The sequence below is a fragment of the Dermacentor andersoni genome, chromosome 9 (assembly GCF_023375885.2).
Source record: "Dermacentor andersoni chromosome 9, qqDerAnde1_hic_scaffold, whole genome shotgun sequence".
Classification (NCBI taxonomy): domain Eukaryota; kingdom Metazoa; phylum Arthropoda; class Arachnida; order Ixodida; family Ixodidae; genus Dermacentor; species Dermacentor andersoni.
In genome coordinates, this window is record NC_092822.1 from 121,492,837 (window position 1) to 121,510,912 (window position 18,076).

Sequence of the window (18,076 nt, forward strand, 5' to 3'; positions counted from 1 at the left end):
TTTATTTATATTTGCGGTTTAAACTACTAACCGTAGTGCGCGACTTCGGTGCATATGTTAGCGTTCGCTTCGTAACGCCTATTGGGAGCGTAACTAGAATAACGAACGAAACTGCACGGTTACTAGGCTGTCAGTCAGCTCTCAAAATTCTCAATTGATCCTGATATTTTATCGCAAATCACAACAAAAAAGACAAGGCGATTCTTGATACTGTTAAGCTTTGCAGTTTCTAAAACGGAATACCTGGATTAGCATAATAGGATGAGTATTACGTTCGTAAATGAAAACCCACCGCACATTTCTGGGACTCTAGACACCGTGAACCGGAACAGTAAGCAAAAGTAATCAGATTAAGTAATCTGATTACTTAATCTCTAATCAGCCCATCAGATTTATTAAGAGAAATCAATACGATTGATGCCAGTGAGCCACTTCGATGGCATTTCACGCGTTCCTGAACAATCTTCATAAATTAGAGGGATTTGCTGTCTTTAATGAAAGCTGGACAGGTATGCATAGCTGGTGGGCTAGTTATGCAAAAGATACACACAGTGATTCTTCGCTTACTTGTGGCTTACTAAATCACCTGCTTACCGCTGAAACGAATAGAGAGTAACTGCCTCTGTTGCACGTTTTTTTGGGCGAATCATGTATTTTAGTTAACCAATCCTCATTGGCACACTATGGCATATACCACGTTTAAAACGTGGCGCTGCGTTGCCAATCAGTCACCTGGATATTGAACACTGCCAGTTCCTTCTAGTGTAAGCCGCGTGAGTGGCCACAGGCTAACTCTTCACTGGCTCTAGCAACAGACGATGATTGTCCCTTATTTAAAAACTGTTTGTGCACAAACAGACAGGGAGAAAAAAGAGGGTCAACACAAGGAAGAGCGCTTTCTGACAACTGGCTTTATTTTCGAAGAACTTCCTGCTTAAGTACCCACAGATCAGCGCGATCTAGTCAAACAGAGCACGCGTATAGCGCATATAACCCTTGATATAAAATGCCGTGGACCAAAGCCACCCGGCCAACATAAAAACATCAAGGCGCATGGGACAAGCACTTACGATGAAAATACGTTATAGATGTGATGACAACAGCGAATTTTCTTTATCCAGCAATGAAACAGAAAGATGGCTGATGCATCTTTCCTTTTGTTTTTCAATCCAGTCCACTTCCACAATTTCTCTCGCGGTTTGATTCTTATGCCTATACAAAATTACGGTGCAACTAAGACACGGTGAGCAGTCGTGTTCTTGACAATTCATAGCCAAATGCGTACCAGGGCGACCTTTCAGACTAGATAAGTGTTTCCTTAATCTCGTGTTGATGCGTTGATGTGTTGAAGCGCTCGTCCTTGTGTTGCCCCTCTTCTTTGTCCCAGTCTGTTCGCACACAAAAAGATTTTAAATAATGAATCTGTTCCAACTAGGCCGACTCGCAGTTGTGCTTTGATTATCCCTGTAGATAAATTTTCGTTGACCGTTAAGATAAGTTTTCTTGAGAGTCTACACGGGAGCACTACGCTCCGTTTAAAACTTAGTAGGCATGTGGTGTCGATACAATAGACAATTTAGCCATTGGTTTGGTTCGCGACCAATAAAATATGGTGTGACGTTTAAAGACGAGACAAGAGAGTTCGTTGCGGAATTAGGCTTAATATTACACCCGCACATAAAAGTTGTAATGTATCAATAAACCATACGGCTGTTGACGTCGCAGGTCGTAGGACCGCAATGACAGCTCACTTTAAAAAGCAAAGTGTCAGCATTCGAGAGGACAATCTACTACCATATATAATGGAAGCAGCAATTTATAAAACGGCAGTAGTTTGACGTCACTTTAGTTGTATAATATGAAGAAGCTCTTTCGTAAATGTGTGGGTGGTTAAGAACAACTTCACCATAAAACAGGTGGAGCCATAAATTTCTATGACCACACGCTGTGCACAGCGTAGAATCCTAAGTATGACAATGATTATAGATGCGCATATTGTTATATTACCACTGTGTGTCAGAGCACGATATTGACACGTGTACTTATCTTTATCGGGCGACCACGTTTCGCCGCTTAACAAATGTAATCGCACAGCGCGGGACGCGCCTGCATGTATCCGAAGTTTCTGGAAAGTTATCGATGCTTCTACCCGGCTGTCTGTTGTCGCCGAACCTTGTGTTATCTGATTTCATCGCGTGATGCGAATGGTGTAGAACTTTGTGGAAGGCACGCGAGCCCTAACGATTAGTCTGGAACATTCGACGACTGCTGCATAAAAGCCAATGCGGTTGACCCGCTGATCAGATTTTCGACGATCGCCGACCCTGTTCGCCGCTATCGTTGTGCTATAAGTGTAGCCTGTCTTGTGGGCACAGGTTCGCCCAATAAAAGTTCGTTTTCTCGTTCACAGTATTGCTACTGTGTTCTTCTACGTCACCACGACGTGACACCTGGTGGAGGTGCTTTACGTTCATGTACCAGACGCCCCCGACAAGCCGTAATTCAAGCCCGGACGGCAAAGAAAACACCAACGTAGTCCCGGACCATCGAGCAAGCCGCCGTCTTCAACAGCTGCCCCCGGAGCACGGACTTCTACCTGAGAAGACCAAGAAGGTTGTGGCCAAGGCAACCCCAATGGCAGCCCCAGCGTACCCCATCGTGCTGCAGCAGCCCAGCCAACCACCGACGTTCCGCGGTTCCGCATTTGAGGAACCGGAAAGCTGGCTGGAAACGTATGAGAGGGTCGCTACGTTTAACAGCTGGGCAAGTGACGACAAGCTGCGACATGTCTATTTCGCATTGGAGGACGCCACCAGGATGTGGTTCGAGAATCGAGAAGCCACCTTGACGACGTGGGACCTGTTCCGAAACGGCTTCCTGCAAACATTTACAAGCGTCGTGCGAAAAGAGCGAGCCCATGCTTTACTGGAGTCCAGAGCGCAGCTGCCGAATGAGACGATCGCGATCTTCACTGAGGAAATGATCCGTCTGTTCCGCCGCGCCGACCCGGAAATGTCAGAGGAGAAGAAATTTCGCCTACTGATGCGTGGTGTAAAGGAGGAACTTTTCGCCGGAATGGTAAGAAGCCCACCGAAGACCGTCGAAGAGTTTCGTCGTGAGGTGACGAGCATTGAGAAGACACTCGAGATCCGAGACTGACGAGCATTGAGAAGACACTCGAGATCCGAGACCGGCGAATCGATCACCGCACGAACTCTAAAAACTACGCCGGGGTTCAATCACTGGCCTCCGACGAACTGCGCGAGGCTATCAGGGCAGTCGTACGAGAGGAGCTTCAGATGATCTTCCGGTCGTCGCAGCCTCAAGTGGCCTCGATCGCTGACATCGTGAAAGATGAGGTTCAGCGGTCGCTTGGAGTTCCGGAGGTGCAACCTCAATTACCGCAACCCCAGCCAGAAGCGATGACCTACGCCGCGGTCACACGCCGTCAAGGTCCTCCTCCGCGACCTCGCCAGGGCCCTGTAACGCCGCAATTCCGTCGACCACCGCCGCTGCCGCCGCCAGCGCGCCCACCCGTCGCCCAGCGCACCTAAGCGAGGAAGACGGACATTTGGCGCGCTCCTGACCACCGCCCGCCCTGCTACCACTGAGAAGCGGGTCACGTCTACCGCCGATACCCATACCGGGAGATGGGACTGCAAGGTTTCGCCGTTAACGCGCCGCGGCCACAGATTGGCGAACGACCTCGCGATATCGCCGACTACCTCGCCGCTACTCAGTGGAGCTGTCGACGACCGTCGCGTTCGCCACCACCAGGCCGCTACCTGTCGCCGCAGCGCCGACCATACACCGGCCCAGCCCGGGGCCGCTCTGCGAGCCCATATCCGGAAAACTAAAAGCAGCAACCGATGGAGGTGCGGTTGCTGTTCGTCGAACTGACGACGATCTTTCGCCGCCGACGAAGACGACGAAGAAACCATGTCGACGACCTAATGATGACACGCCGCCGTCCCGACGAAGTCAGGAAGCCAAGACTACACCGACGAAAGACGGCTTGACGACGCGACGTTCCAGCTTCAGTTCAACGCGACGCAGCCGTGATCCGACGCCAAGATCCAACTGCAATGCCAGACAAAACACCACCGACCTCGACGTCCTTCTCGACGGCCACACAGTCACTGCCTTAGTCGACACAGGGGCCGATTACTCCGTAATGAGTGGACACATCGCCGCCCAGTTGAAGAAGGTTAAGACTGCATGGGAGGGCCCCCAAATTCGTACCGCTGGAGGACACCTCATTACGTCGACTGGAATCTGCACGGCAAGAATAACCGTTCATGACCGGACTTACCCTGCCACCTTCGTTATCCTCCAACAGTGTTCGCGAGACGTCATTCTCGGCACGGACTTCCTGAACCAACATGACGCAATCATTGACCTGAAGTCGAAGTCCATAACGCTGTCGGAAGATCGAGCGATACCGCTGGGTAGCTCTAGTAGTCGCCATGCCATAAGTGTGCTCGAAAGTCAAGTCAGCATCCCGCCTCGCTCCAGCATTGTCATATCCGTAGGCACCAAAACGCCTGCCAACGTAGAAGGCGTCATCGAGGGTGACCAACGTCTACTGCTAGACCGTGAAATTTGCGTCGCAAGAGGGATCGCTCGACTGCATGGAGGGAAAACTCAAGTGTTGCTGACAAACTTAAGCCAGGAGTTCAAGCACATCAACAAGGGCACGACGATCGCGTACATCGAGGAAATTCTGGAAACCAGTAATGCGTTTGTCCTCTCGGATTCTGCCGCATCTATCCCGACGACCATGGTTCCCGAACCAGACTACGACATTAATCCAAGTCTCCCCGTGATCAAGCAACAGCAGCTCAGAGTCTGCTCCGACGATACAAAGGCTGCTTTTCGACGTCATCGAGGATTCCACAAACACCAGTCGCCAAGCATCGCATAATCACCGAGGAGTGCGCTCGACCACCCCGCCAGAGCCCTTACCGAGTTTCGCCGCGAGAACGTGCAGCTATAAGAGAAGAAGTCGACGAAATGCTGCGCAACGACATCATCAAGCCGTCGCAAAGCCCGTGGGCATCCCCTGTGGTCCTGGTAAAGAAAAAGGACGCAACCCTACGTTTCTGCGTCGATTATCGTCGTGTGAACAAGACCACGAAGAAGGACGTATACCCCCTCCCACGAATTGACGACGCATTGGATCGACTCTGAAACGCTAAATACTTCTCGTCCATGGACCTAAAGCCTGGCTATTGGCAAATAGAAGTCGACGAAAGAGATCGTGAAAAGACGGCCTCAGACTGTTCTCGGCGCCTGCAACGTTCCAGCGCGTCATGGACACGGTGTTAGCAGGATTGAAGTGGCAGACCTGTCTCGTTTATTTGGATGACGTCGTCGTCTTCGCCGGAAATTTTTACGATCACCTCAGGCGGCTTGCGACAGTACTAGAAGCCATCAAGTCGTCAGGGCTTACTCTGAAGCCGGAAAAACGCCGCTTCGCTTACGATGAGCTTCTGTTCCTAGGCCACGTAATCAGCAAATTTGGTGTCCGTCCAGACCCGCAAAAGACAGCTGCCATCGCCAAATTCCCGCAGCCAACCGACAAGAAGGCAGTGCGCAGATTCCTTGGCATGTGTGCCTAGTATAGGCGCTTTGTCAAGGACTTTTCACGCATCGCCGAGCCGTTGACACGTCTAACTAAATGTGATCTTGAGTTCAAGTGGGAAACGCCGCAGGCCGACGCATTTGAAGAACTCAAACGACCCATGCAGTCGCCGCCGGTACTTGCGCACTTCGACGAGTACGCCGATACAGAAATCCATAATGACGCCAGTAGCCTAGGCCTCGGGGCCGTTCTAGTTCAGAGAAGAAACGGAGTCGAACAGGTGATAGCTCACGCTAGCCGGTCGCTGTCAAAAGCGGAAGGCAACTATTCTACGACCGAAAAGGAATGCCTCGCCATCGTTTGGGCTACAGCTAAATTTCGCCCTTATCTTTATGGCAGGCCATTCAAAGTCGTCAGTGACCATCACGGGTTGTGTTTGCTAGCGAATATAAAGGATCCTTCAGGACGACTGGCGCGGTGGAGCCTCAGACTACAAGAATACGACATCACTGTAACCTACAAGTGCGGACGAAAACACTCCGATGCCGATTGCTTATCACGCGCCCCCATTGACTCGCCGCCGCAAGACGACGAGAATGACGACGCCTTCCTTGGAATGATAAGTGCCGAAGGCTTCGCTGAACAGCAACGGGCAGACCCGGAGCTAAAAGGCCTCGTCGAATATTTGGAAGGGCACACCGACGTTGTCCCGAGGGCATTTAAGCGCGGATTATCTTCCTTCACGCTTCAAAACAATCTACTCGTGAAGAACTTCTCACTAGTCCGCGCCAATTATCTTCTTGTTGTCCCGTCAGGACTTCGTCCAGAAGTATTGCACGCCCTACATGACGATCCGACCGCTGGACACCTCGGATTTTCCCAGACACTGTCGAGGATACAAGAAAAGTATTATTGGCCGCGCCTGACCGCCGACGTCGCCCGTTATGTCAGAACATGCCGAGACTTTCAGCGACGCAAGACACCGCCGACAAGGCCAGCCGGATTACTACAGCCAATCGAGCCTCCTTGTCGATCATTCCAGCAGATCGGGATGGACTTGCTGGGACCCTTTCCGACGTGAATAACCGGAAATAAGTGGATCGTCGTGGCGACGGACTACCTTACCCGCTTCGCTGAAACAAAAGCACTGCCGAAAGGTAGCGCAGCCGAAGTGGCGAAATTTTATGTCGAAAACATCCTGCAGCGACATGACGCCCCAGAAGTCCTCATCACCGACAGAGGAACGGCCTTTACAGCGGAGCTCACCCAAGCCATTCTGAAATATAGTCAGACAAGGCACAGGAGGACAACGGCCTACCACCCGCACACGAACGGTCTTACGGAGCGGCTGAATAAGACCCTCGCCGACATGCTAGCGATGTACTTGGACGTCGAACACAAGACCTGGGATGCCGTCCTGCCGTACGTAACATTCGCTTACAACACGGCGGTGCAAGAAACAACACAGATCACGCTGTTCAAACTGGTCTACGGCAGGAAACCGACGACGACGCTCGACGCCATGCTGCCGCACGTCACTGACGAGGAGAACCTTGGCGTCGCTACCTACCTCCAGCGCGCCGAAGAAGCCCGACAGCTCGCCCGCCTGCGGATCAAGAACCAGCAGAGGACCGACAGCCGACACTACAACCTCCGACGACGCTTCGTCGAGTACTAGCCCGGCGACCGTGTTTGGGTATGGACCCCGATACACTGACGAGGACTCAGTGAGAAACTACTGCGACGCTATTTCGGACCCTACAAGGTCATCCGACGTATTGGCGCACTGGACTATGAGGTCGTGCCAGACGGCATTTCGCATTCACAGCGGCGCCGCGCACGATCTGAAGTGGTCCACGTGGTACGCCTTAAACCCTTTTACGGACGCTGACGAACTTCCTTATTTTTTTCTGGGCTACAAGTGCTTTTGTTTATTACACTCGTTTGTTTCCAGCATCGGGTCGATGCTTTTTAAGAGGGGGGTATTGACAGGTGTACTTATCTTTATCGGGTGACCACGTTTCGCCGCTTAACAAATGTAATCGCACAGCGCGGGACGCGCCTGCATGTATCCGAAGTTTCTGGAAAGTTATCGATGCTTCTACCCGGCTGTCTGTTGTCGCCGAACCTTGTGTTATCTGATTTCATCGCGTGACGCGAATGGCGTAGAACTTTGTGGAAGGCACGCGAGCCCGAACGATTAGTCTGGAACATTCGACGACTGCTGTATAAAAGCCGACGCGCTTGACCCGCTGATCAGATTTTCGACGATCGCCGACCGTGTTCGCCGCTATCGTTGTGCTATAAGTGCAGCCTGTCTTGTGGGCACAGGTTCGCCCAATAAAAGCTAGTTTTTGCCTTTCACAGTATTGCTACTGTGTTCTTCTACGTCACCACCAGGTGACAATATAAACAAAGTATTGCAAGAGCATTGCGGTATTGCGGCATTCTGTCTTCTTTCCGGTATCCTCGAAAACACTAGCACGTTTTCTTGATTACGCTTTTTCTCACCTGTTCCTTCCCTTCGCTAAAACTTTTGACCAGCCATGCACACGAAATTTAGACACAACTAAAGCACTTTTTGCTGCGGAGGTATGAGATGCGAATAAAGCCCAGAAAGCAAACAATTCACTACGGAACAAGTATTTCGCACATTACATACGTTTTTCCTCAGTTTTCTGCCTTCAGTGTACCGTATTTATTTTTATCATAGAACGTCTATCACTTTGACAAAAAAAAAAATGGAGCTTAAGCTTTTCCTCAACTCTTCGCTGAAATGCAACAAATCCCGCCGCAATGGCTTCGCGGCTCTAATGTTCAGCACGACGTTGCGCGATGAAATCTAGGCCGCGGCGGCAGCATTTCGTTAGGAGATGAAATGCAAGAGCGCACGTGTACCGTGTATTGTAGGCCGGTGAAGTGGTCAAATTTGATCAGGAATCCACCACTGGGGTGTGCTTCATAATCAAATCATGGTTTTGGCACGAAAAAACCCAGAATGCTTTCATGCACACATACGAACCGCAGCGGCTCGGCGTTTTCTAGTAAAATAGCAGAGTTTCATTGCACGCGTTCTGAAAAGTACATTGAGCTGGGCATTGGCAAATCAGTTGGGCGGAAGCCCGGAAGTTAGGAAAGCACACGAAATGAAAATATTGACATCCGCTGCTTTTGTAGCACGACGCAACAAAGGAAACATATGTGTTTCTCATAAAAACGTTTCACAGTTGAAATCCGTGACCATTGCCTTTTCGGGCGGATTCCTATAGTACGTCAGCTAACTACGAGGTTAGCGGATCGCAGAACGAGGGCAAATTTATCGACAATGTAACCAATTCATCCAGCTTGCGCGCTTCCGCATACAGGTTTTGCCATACCTTGTGTCCCAGTGCTTCGAGTTGTCGAATAATTCGCCCTCATGCTGCGGTCGACCAGCTTGTTGGTTAGCTCAGATGTTGGAATGACCGCACCGAAGAGGCGCTGGTCGCCGGTTTGAATGCTGGACGAGGAGGAATTTTTCTTCAGCTGAGAAGCTTTCGTACTGAGAAAAACGCATAAGTTTCCTATGTAGCGTCGTGCTACAAGATCGGTGGATGTCAATATTTCCCTTTCACGAGCTGAACATTGTGTCTTTTTTTTTTTTTTGAACAAGCAGCCTACATCACTTAAGCATTTTTCAGGGGTGGGTGAGTATTCGAAGCTTTCGAATAACGAATCGAATAGCGTCTTATTCGATTCTATCTTCGAATCGAATGATCATCATTTGCAAATCCGAATATTCTTGTAATACTTTTCCAATATTTCAATGCCTCAACTGCGCCTAAGTAGACATAATACATGAGCAAGACTACGGTAGAATATCAAGCCAGTGTCCATATTATAAACATAAAACATGAGTAATCGCGTACTGGACCATTCTACATCGCTTAAGTAGCCATAGTTTACAGGCTATACAGGGATCATTCGCACTCAGAAGAGTCATGTAGATGAGAAGAACTACTTATGTGCTCCTAATGCTTTATTTGTACTTTTTATAAGCAACGATTCATAGCGTACAACGTAATGACAAAGGCTGGTAGTATTAACAAAACTAGGATTTTACAATAGTTTTATGTTAGTGACAATGGCTTTTCATTATTAGAAAACTATTGGATACTCGATTTGAATCGATTGGCTTCTTTTGTTATTTTATTCGTACTCGATTCGTTCTCAAAAATTACTATTCGCACAACCCTAGCATTTTCACCTGCGTCGTTCAACTAATTATTATACAGTATAAGGAAGCACTGCATACAAGCAATCACGCTAGGCGGTCATAATTTATAATTGTTCGTTGGCAGATTATCATGACGGGCAGCGATAAACGGAACATATCGCGTTTTGCCTTTTAACCAATGCTTCATCTTGTGCACGAGAAATGTGTTTGCCTACTTGCTAGCTCATACGCCGAAATTAAATAATGGAGTTTAAATTTCCAAAACCCAACAAATGGTCATATGAATGGTGCCATAGTGCGAAGCTTCGGATAAATTCTAACAGCCTAACGTACCTTAACGTGAGCTAAAAGAAACCAGAACCGCATTTCTTCTTCATGCCGAGGCCTCTGAAATGCGATCGCCTCGGCAGGTAATCGAACCCGTCTCCATGTTCTCAGCAGTCCAAGGTCATACATAGCCTCTGTGGCAGGTATTGCACGTAAGCAGCAACTATTGCGCAATCTTGTAGCAGCATCGACGACGAGGAAGATGAGGACAACGACGGCTGGCTAGGGACAGGCATGGAAGCGGAAGGAAGAAAGGAAGGGAAGCGGGCACTTGGCTCACATCATGCATGGCCTGCGCGAAGTGGCCGGCAGATGTATCCGCCAAGAAATGACCGTCAGCTAGGGCCTTCTGCTCAGTAAAACTAAACTCCTGTTTATTGTGGCTAATCGTAATCACTGATTTTGCACACCAGAATATTGGTGACCCCGGACAGCGGACAAGGCTGACGACCATTGCAACGTTTCCAAAAGTCAGTGCGGAACCACCGCCACGGATGGCAGCCATTGAACAACCCCAGCACTACGGGCGACGTGCTTACTCTTTCTGTGCTGCTACTCCATTACTGGCCAGCGGACCCCCAACTCTGGATTGCTCAAGTAAGCAGCCAGTTCACCATAGAGCGATTCACGCCGCATACTTAAAAAATTCAACAATCTCGTATCCTCGCGGCCGCCCGAGATTGCCACCAAGCTTCGCGACCAGATCCTTCAACCCCCAGCAACAGACATTTTCGACATCCACACGAACGAACCCGCCAAATGCACGACAATGTCGGAACGGCGACGGCTACGGCAGTTTGTCCATACTTAAAACTCGGAGATCGCAAACTTTCGCAGCTCCTGCGTCGTTTCCGACAGCTTTTCGGAGACAGGGCAACCACCTTCGATCAAGATTTGCTTCGTGAGTCGTTCCTACAATGTTTGCCCACCTCCGTCTGTATGGTTCTAGCGACTGCAAACAATTTGCCCGTGTCGCAGCTAGCCCAACTTGCCGACTCCGTCAAGGACACATCAAGCCCCGCGGTTTCACTCGTGGAAGGTTCAGATGCACCCACTGTGCCACCCTCGCCCTCCCTGCAAAATCTAAGTGACAAATTCTGCGAGGAGACTTGAAACTGTCAAATCAGATCGCCGCTCTATCTTCTCCGCGCCAGCGCTCTTCATCGCAGGAACGCTCTTTCTCGCACAGCCGCTCGCCATCCTCATAACGGCAGGGTGAACCCATCATACCTTCGGTAACGCAGCGCCAAAGGGCACGGCACCCTGTAGTTTTCAGGGAAACTCCCCGCAGCACCACTAGAAGCGGCGAGTGCTGCTGGTACCGAAGTAAGCCGAATCTTCTTCGTGACAGACAAAACCACAGGCCTGCGTTTTCTCGTGGACACTGCTGCGGAGGTCAGCGTCATCCCATCCTCAGCTGTGATTCTCAAGCTCCGGCAAGTTCAGTAAAGACTACAGGCTTCCAATAAGACCACCATTTCCACCTATGGGAAACAAGCACTGTCCCTCAACATCAACCTCCGCAGGACATTCCGATAAATTTTTCAAATTGCTGATGTTGCCTACCCCATGCTGGGTGCGGATTTCCTGAGCCACTACAATCTCTTAGTTGACGTGCACCGCATACCCCTCGTTGATGCTACGGCACATCATTCTTTGCTTGGCATAGCCTCGCGAGTGCCACTTCCAGCAGTCAAAAGCGCATTGCTGAAGTAAGTCTACATAAAGCTTCTTCAGGAATTCCCATTCTTTCATCGAGCGGCCAACTTCCTTTTGCCAGTCAAACATGACATTCATTAGCACCGACCCGCCTGTCCACGCTCGACCTCGTCGTTTACCACCTGATCGCTGCAAGATCGCACACCGCCAATTCTAACACATGCTCGAACTTGGGATCGTGCGCCCTTCTTCAAGCCCTTACGCGTGTCCACTGCATATGGTGCCAAAGGCGTCACCTGGAGACTGGTGGCCGTGAAGAGATTAGGGTATGCTCAACAATGTTACTGCTCCGAACGGTTACCCACTTCCGCACATTGCGGCGTTCTCTGCACCACTGCCCGGAACAATTATATTGTCCAACATCGACCTAGTGAACGCTTACCATCAAATTTCGGAAGAACAAGCGGATATTCCCAAGACGGCAATCATCAGGCCATTTGGACTCTTCGAGTACGTGCGCATGCCTTTCGGTCTTCGCATTGCTGCAAAACCTTTTCAAGAATATATCGACACAGTGACAAGAGGATTGCCTTTCGGTTTCGCGGACATCGACGATTTGTCTTTACTCGGGATGCAGAACACCACATCCAACATCTGGGCCAATTCGTTCATTGCCTCGCGCAATACGGCCTTATCGACAATAGGGCGAAGTACGAATTCGGCGCACTCGAGTTGGACTCAATCGGTCACCGTTTCAACAAGGATGGCATCCGCCACTTTCCGTTAAAGGGCCCTGCCATACAATATTTTTCTCAGCCTTCTTCCATCCGCAAACTGCGCAAGTTTCTTGACCTCCTGAATTTCTACAACCACTTCATCCCTAACTGCGCCGTTTTCCTTCGGCCCCTAACGGACGTGCTAAGGGGCAACAAATCCAAAACGGCTGAACTCATCTGGTCCCCAGAAGCACAAGCCACTTTTGATATCTTCAAGACTAATCTATCGCAGGCAGTCCTTCTTGTCCCTCCGAGACCAGGAGCCCCACTTTGCCTCATGACTGATGCGTCCAATGTTGCTTTTGGAGCGGTGCTTAAACAGTTCGCGGATATAGTCTGGCAGACCCTTGCCTTCTTTTCTCGGAAGCACACATTCACGGAGACCCGCTATAGCACATTCGGAAGAGAACCTTCGGAATGTACGTGCCTGTACTGTACTCACTTTAGACACTTCACGGAGGTTCGAGAGCTTCCCACCAAGACAGAGCACAAACAATTGATCATCGCCATCCGGTCGAATTTTACAAAGTTTTCACTACTGGAAACCTAATATCTCGCCTTCATGGCAGGGTTCACGACAGCGATAGGCGCGTACATGGAAAGAACAATGCCGCACCGGACGCGCTGTCATGCTGCGCCTCTTTCATCACTAGGAGCGACAACACGGTTAGCATCGACTTCTCCGCACTTGCTGTCCAGCAACAAGTCGACACAGAGCTATTGTGATTCATGGAAAACCTGGCGCCTTGCATCTCTGTGAAGTTCACTTTCCACTTTGTGCTGTCCCTATTTTTTTGCTATGCATTCACGTGCACCACACATCCAGTCCTTCCACTCAATTACAGGTGCACCGTTTTCGATGCCCTTCATAAACCATTCCACCCTGGAATCCAGCCCACGCAACGTCTGGTGACACAACGTCTTGTGGCACCAGACTCTTGTGGTTGTCTGATATGCCAACAATTGAAGGTTCACCGATACAAAAGAGCACCTTTCGACTTCTTTGCGCCACCATCTGGATGATTCTACCAAGTACACATTGACAATTCCAGGCCTTAGGCGCCATAAAACAGGGACACCTACCTCCTAACCCGCATAGATCACTTTACCCGATTGCCACAAGCTTTCCATTTGCCCGACATCAGTGCTGAAACCATCGCAAACGCCTTCATCACGGGCTGGCTTTCGCGATACGCCGTTCCATCTAGTATTACAACCGACACAGGACGCCAGTTTGAATCGGCAATATTGAATAACCTGCTGACCAATCCATCAATACTTAGGTCATAACGCCGCGTGACACCACTTACTTTTCCGCATCACTATCATTGGTTAGGCTGAATCTTCGGGCTACACTTAAGCAGGATCTCCGCAGTACGCCTGCCGAGATGACTCTTTATTTACTTATTTATTTATTGATTTGTTTGTTTAGTTATTTATATATTTATTTATTTATTTATTTAGCATACCCTCAGGGCCGTACGGATATAGAGGGGAGTGGTTACAAGCAGAACGGGTAACTTCAACAAAGAGGACTTTTAATAAAGCAGAATATATATATATATATATATATATATATATATATATATATATATATATATATATATATATATATATATATATATATATATATATATATATATACAAATAACAAACGGCACCTAGATATACAACGTTAGCCATGGCGTTTGTGAGTATAGGCTGAACAATGTGAAGGAAAAGGTTCCTAGTTATACAGTCCTACCTATGCCGTTCGTGAATAATCATTGATCTGCGATGGTGGCAGTCGCGGCGGGAAGGCGATTCCACTGAATGAAAGTGCATGGTACAAATGACTTTTAAGGAAGCGTTGGATCTGCATAATGGCATGCCGACCTTATGAATGTGATCCAGTCTGGGCGGTAGGTCCGTCTTCAGTCAAAATAAAGAAAGACCTTCCATTCAGATAGTTGCATATCCAGCCAAAGGTGCGTCCACCAATCCCTACAGCTTCTAAGGCGTCCAGAATTGCATGATGACCTACATTGTCGTACGCACCTTTAACATCAAGGAATAAAGCCGCAGTGAATGGATTATTTTGACTGAAGACGGACCAACGCCATCTAGCTATACCAGTCGTGGTGTACTGCAAGGCGGAGTACTCAACCCTACCCTTTCCAACCTGGTGCTCGTTGGTCTCGCTGATTCGTTACCGCAAACCATTCAGCTATATGCAGACGACATTTGCACATGGGCTTCAGGTGTGACACGTGTACAAGTCCGCGCACGACTTCAGAAAGCCTCAACGGCTGTGTCAACATATCTAAGAAGACAAGGCCTGGAGCTTTCCGCTTAGAAATGTGCACTCGTCGCTTTTAGTCGCAAACCGATGGCCGCGTATGCTTTGCGGATTAATGACCAAATTATACGATATAGACAAGCGCGCCGATTTCTGGGCGTCATTATTGATAGAGACTTGTCTTGGAGCGCTCACATCTCGTACATGACAAAGCGTTTGGCCGCCATTGAGGACCTTCTTGTGTTTCTCGGCGGGAAGTCCTTGGGCGCATCAGTACCGTCAATGTTGCAACTATATAAACCACTGTTTTTGGGCTTCCTGCGGTACAGCTTACCTGTACTAGGAAATACTTGCCCTGCGAATATTCGCAAACTCCAGAGCATGCAAGCCCAAGCACTCAGAACTTGTCTCGGTCTTCCCAAAACTACGTCATCGATTGCGACAGTGGCCATAGCCAGAGACGCTCCTTTGACAGTCTGCATTGATACAGATGTCCTGAGAGCACACATCCGCCACCTGACTCAGATGCCCTCCCACCATCTAGCTTGCTTGCCAGCAAAAAGGCCACTTTCAACTTTTGCTAAAACTATTGTAAGACATCAGTCCTACTTGCCATCAGAATTTGCGCCCGCTACACGATTGTCAGATCCATTGTGGTGTCTGCACCAGCCGCAAATGCAACTGACAATTCCAGGAATCGTAAAGAAAGCTGGAGCGCCATTGCAAGATTTCAAACAAGCAACTTTCGAGCACATTCACAACGTGCACAGATTTCGGCAACATGTATACACAGATGGTTCAGTAAAACTCAACTGCTCTGCTGCTGCAGTCATCATCCCGGCACAATCTGAGGAAATCAAATTAAGAACTTCATGTGTGACCACATCGACGGGTGCAGAACTCGCGGCACTCTGTGCTGCACTTGATTTCATTAAGCAGAAGCCACCGCAACAATGGACAGTCTTTAGTGACTCGAGGGCAGCCCTTCAGCGCATACGAAGCCCAATGCGCCACGGACCCAATGAACAACTGGCCTCAAAAATTCGGCACATATATCATCAAAGCCATGGCAAGGGACACAACATAATCTTTCAGTGGCTTCCAGGACATTGCAACATCAGCGGGAATGACCACGCCGACGAAGCCGCCCGATCTGCACATGAAAGTAGTCAACGAGTCTTCATTCCGCTTTCGCGAACAGACGCTGCGGCTGAGCTGCGATTGATGTCCCGTGAGTGTACTTTGCCCCTGTGGGACTCAAATGTTTTCACCATGTGTCGGTTGCGTTCGTTGTCTCCGGACATACGGATGAACCTCCCGCCTGGACTACCACGCCGTGAACAGATCATGCTCTACCGTTTGTGGCTAGGCGTTGCCTTTACAAACTCATATGCTTTGCTCATAGGAATGGCCAACAGCCCCACGTGCGACACATGAAACATCGCCGAGACGCTCGCACACATTATCTGTGTCTGCCCGCAATACAGTGCGGAGAGACAAGTGATGTGCAGAGTACTGGACCAGTTGGACAATCGCCCACTTTCAGAACTAAAAGCTTTAGGCCAATGCTCCGAGTGAACATCGGCGTTGAAGGCCTTGCTCAAGCTATTAAGGTTCTTGCGGTATACGGGGCTTCACGACAGACTCTAAGAATGCCGCCCCCTACCGCTCTGTAGTGTACGCGCTTTGTTCGTGCTTGTCTCCATTTCTTTCCATCTCCCGCTTCCACTCTGTTTCTCTTTTTATCCCCCTTAACCCTTCCCCCTCCGCAGGGCAACCAACCGGAACTACCTCTGGTTAACCTCCCTGCCTTTCTCTGCATTATTTTCTCTCTCTTTCTCTCTGGGCGGTACATACGGAGTATGGGAAATAAGTTTGTTGCGTAACAGCGGGTGATGAAATAACTAATGAAAAAGGCACAGACAGAACATTTTGGGACGTGATGACAAGGACGGTAAGTTAAGGCTAGATTTCATGGCACTGATACTCGCGGTTCTATCATAGTAAGAAAGAATGAAATAAACAGAGTTATTCTGAACCATTTCCAGTGAGTGCGTTACGTTTATATGACCTGGATCCCTGATTGAAGCAGCATACTCAAGTTCGGGTCGCATAAGAGCTTCATAGAGGATTAAATTTAAGTAAGAAGGAGCTTATGAAAAGTTGCATCGTAATCAGCCTAGCATTCGGTTAGCGTTACTCATTATATGAGCGATTTGGGTATTCCAAGTGAGATCAGAGGTGATGTTAAGGCTTACCAAATCTAATGGAGCGTTATTAAGGGAGTACACAGGCGTGCTCAGGTGTAGTCCTTGATACATGCATGAATTTACTCTTGTTAACATTCACTTCTATTAACCATGAGTTGCATGATGCAAAAATGGCGTTAATGTCAGCTTCAACTCTGGGTATATCCTCATCACAAGGGATTCCGGTGTAAATTGCATAGTCGTGAGCAAATACGTAAATTTGAGATGAAGCACAGGAAGGCAAGTCGTTAATACATATGAGAAATAGGAGGGCTCCAAGCATGGAGCCCTGTTGTACACCCGAATAAACAGGACTTAGATTAGAGGTTACTTCGTTGGCTGAAACAAAGTGTGAACGGTTAGTGAGAAAAACCTCAAGCCAGTACAAAACTTTAGTATTAAGGTTTAGTTGGTGCAGTTTGTAGATTAATAAGCTATGGCACACTTTATCGAACACTTTTGCGAAGGCTAAAAAATTTGGTCTGCAACTAAAGAGCGGTCAAGCAATAGGTTCAGTTTATGCGAGAATGATACTAGTTGGGTTTCACGTGAATATATTTTGGGAAGCCGTGTTGAAACTCAGAAAGAAGGGAGCTTTCTTCTAAGAAGTTCGCAATTTGAGAAACCAGAATATGCTCGATAATTTTGCATGGTTTACTGATTAAAGATACAGGCTGATAGTTTAGTGGGGAATGGTTAGTACGTGTTTTGTAGAGTGGAATTACTTTCCCCACCTTCCAGTCAGTAGGTAGTGAACCATTGTCAAGTGACTGCTGGAAAATATTTGTAATAATAATAGAACAATATGCGCAAGTGTATTTTAGAAACTTTGCATTGATTAAGTCACAGCCAGGAGCAGATGAGAGTTTCAATGATGTGATTATTTTTTCTATGCCGATGGGTTCCGTTATTAAATGTTACATTGCGGCGTAGTCGTAGGATAGTGTAGTTGGGCGTGTTACATAAGCGTGTTTAGAAAACTTACGC

The 18,076-nt window shown here is 48.6% G+C and overlaps 1 protein-coding gene across 3 annotated transcripts in view; it reads right to left on the reverse strand.

Moving 5' to 3' along the window:
* LOC126529665 (dermonecrotic toxin SPH-like) overlaps nt 1-18,076 on the reverse strand; it is a 94,306-nt gene that overhangs the window by 2,940 nt on the left and 73,290 nt on the right. The window lies entirely within an intron of this gene.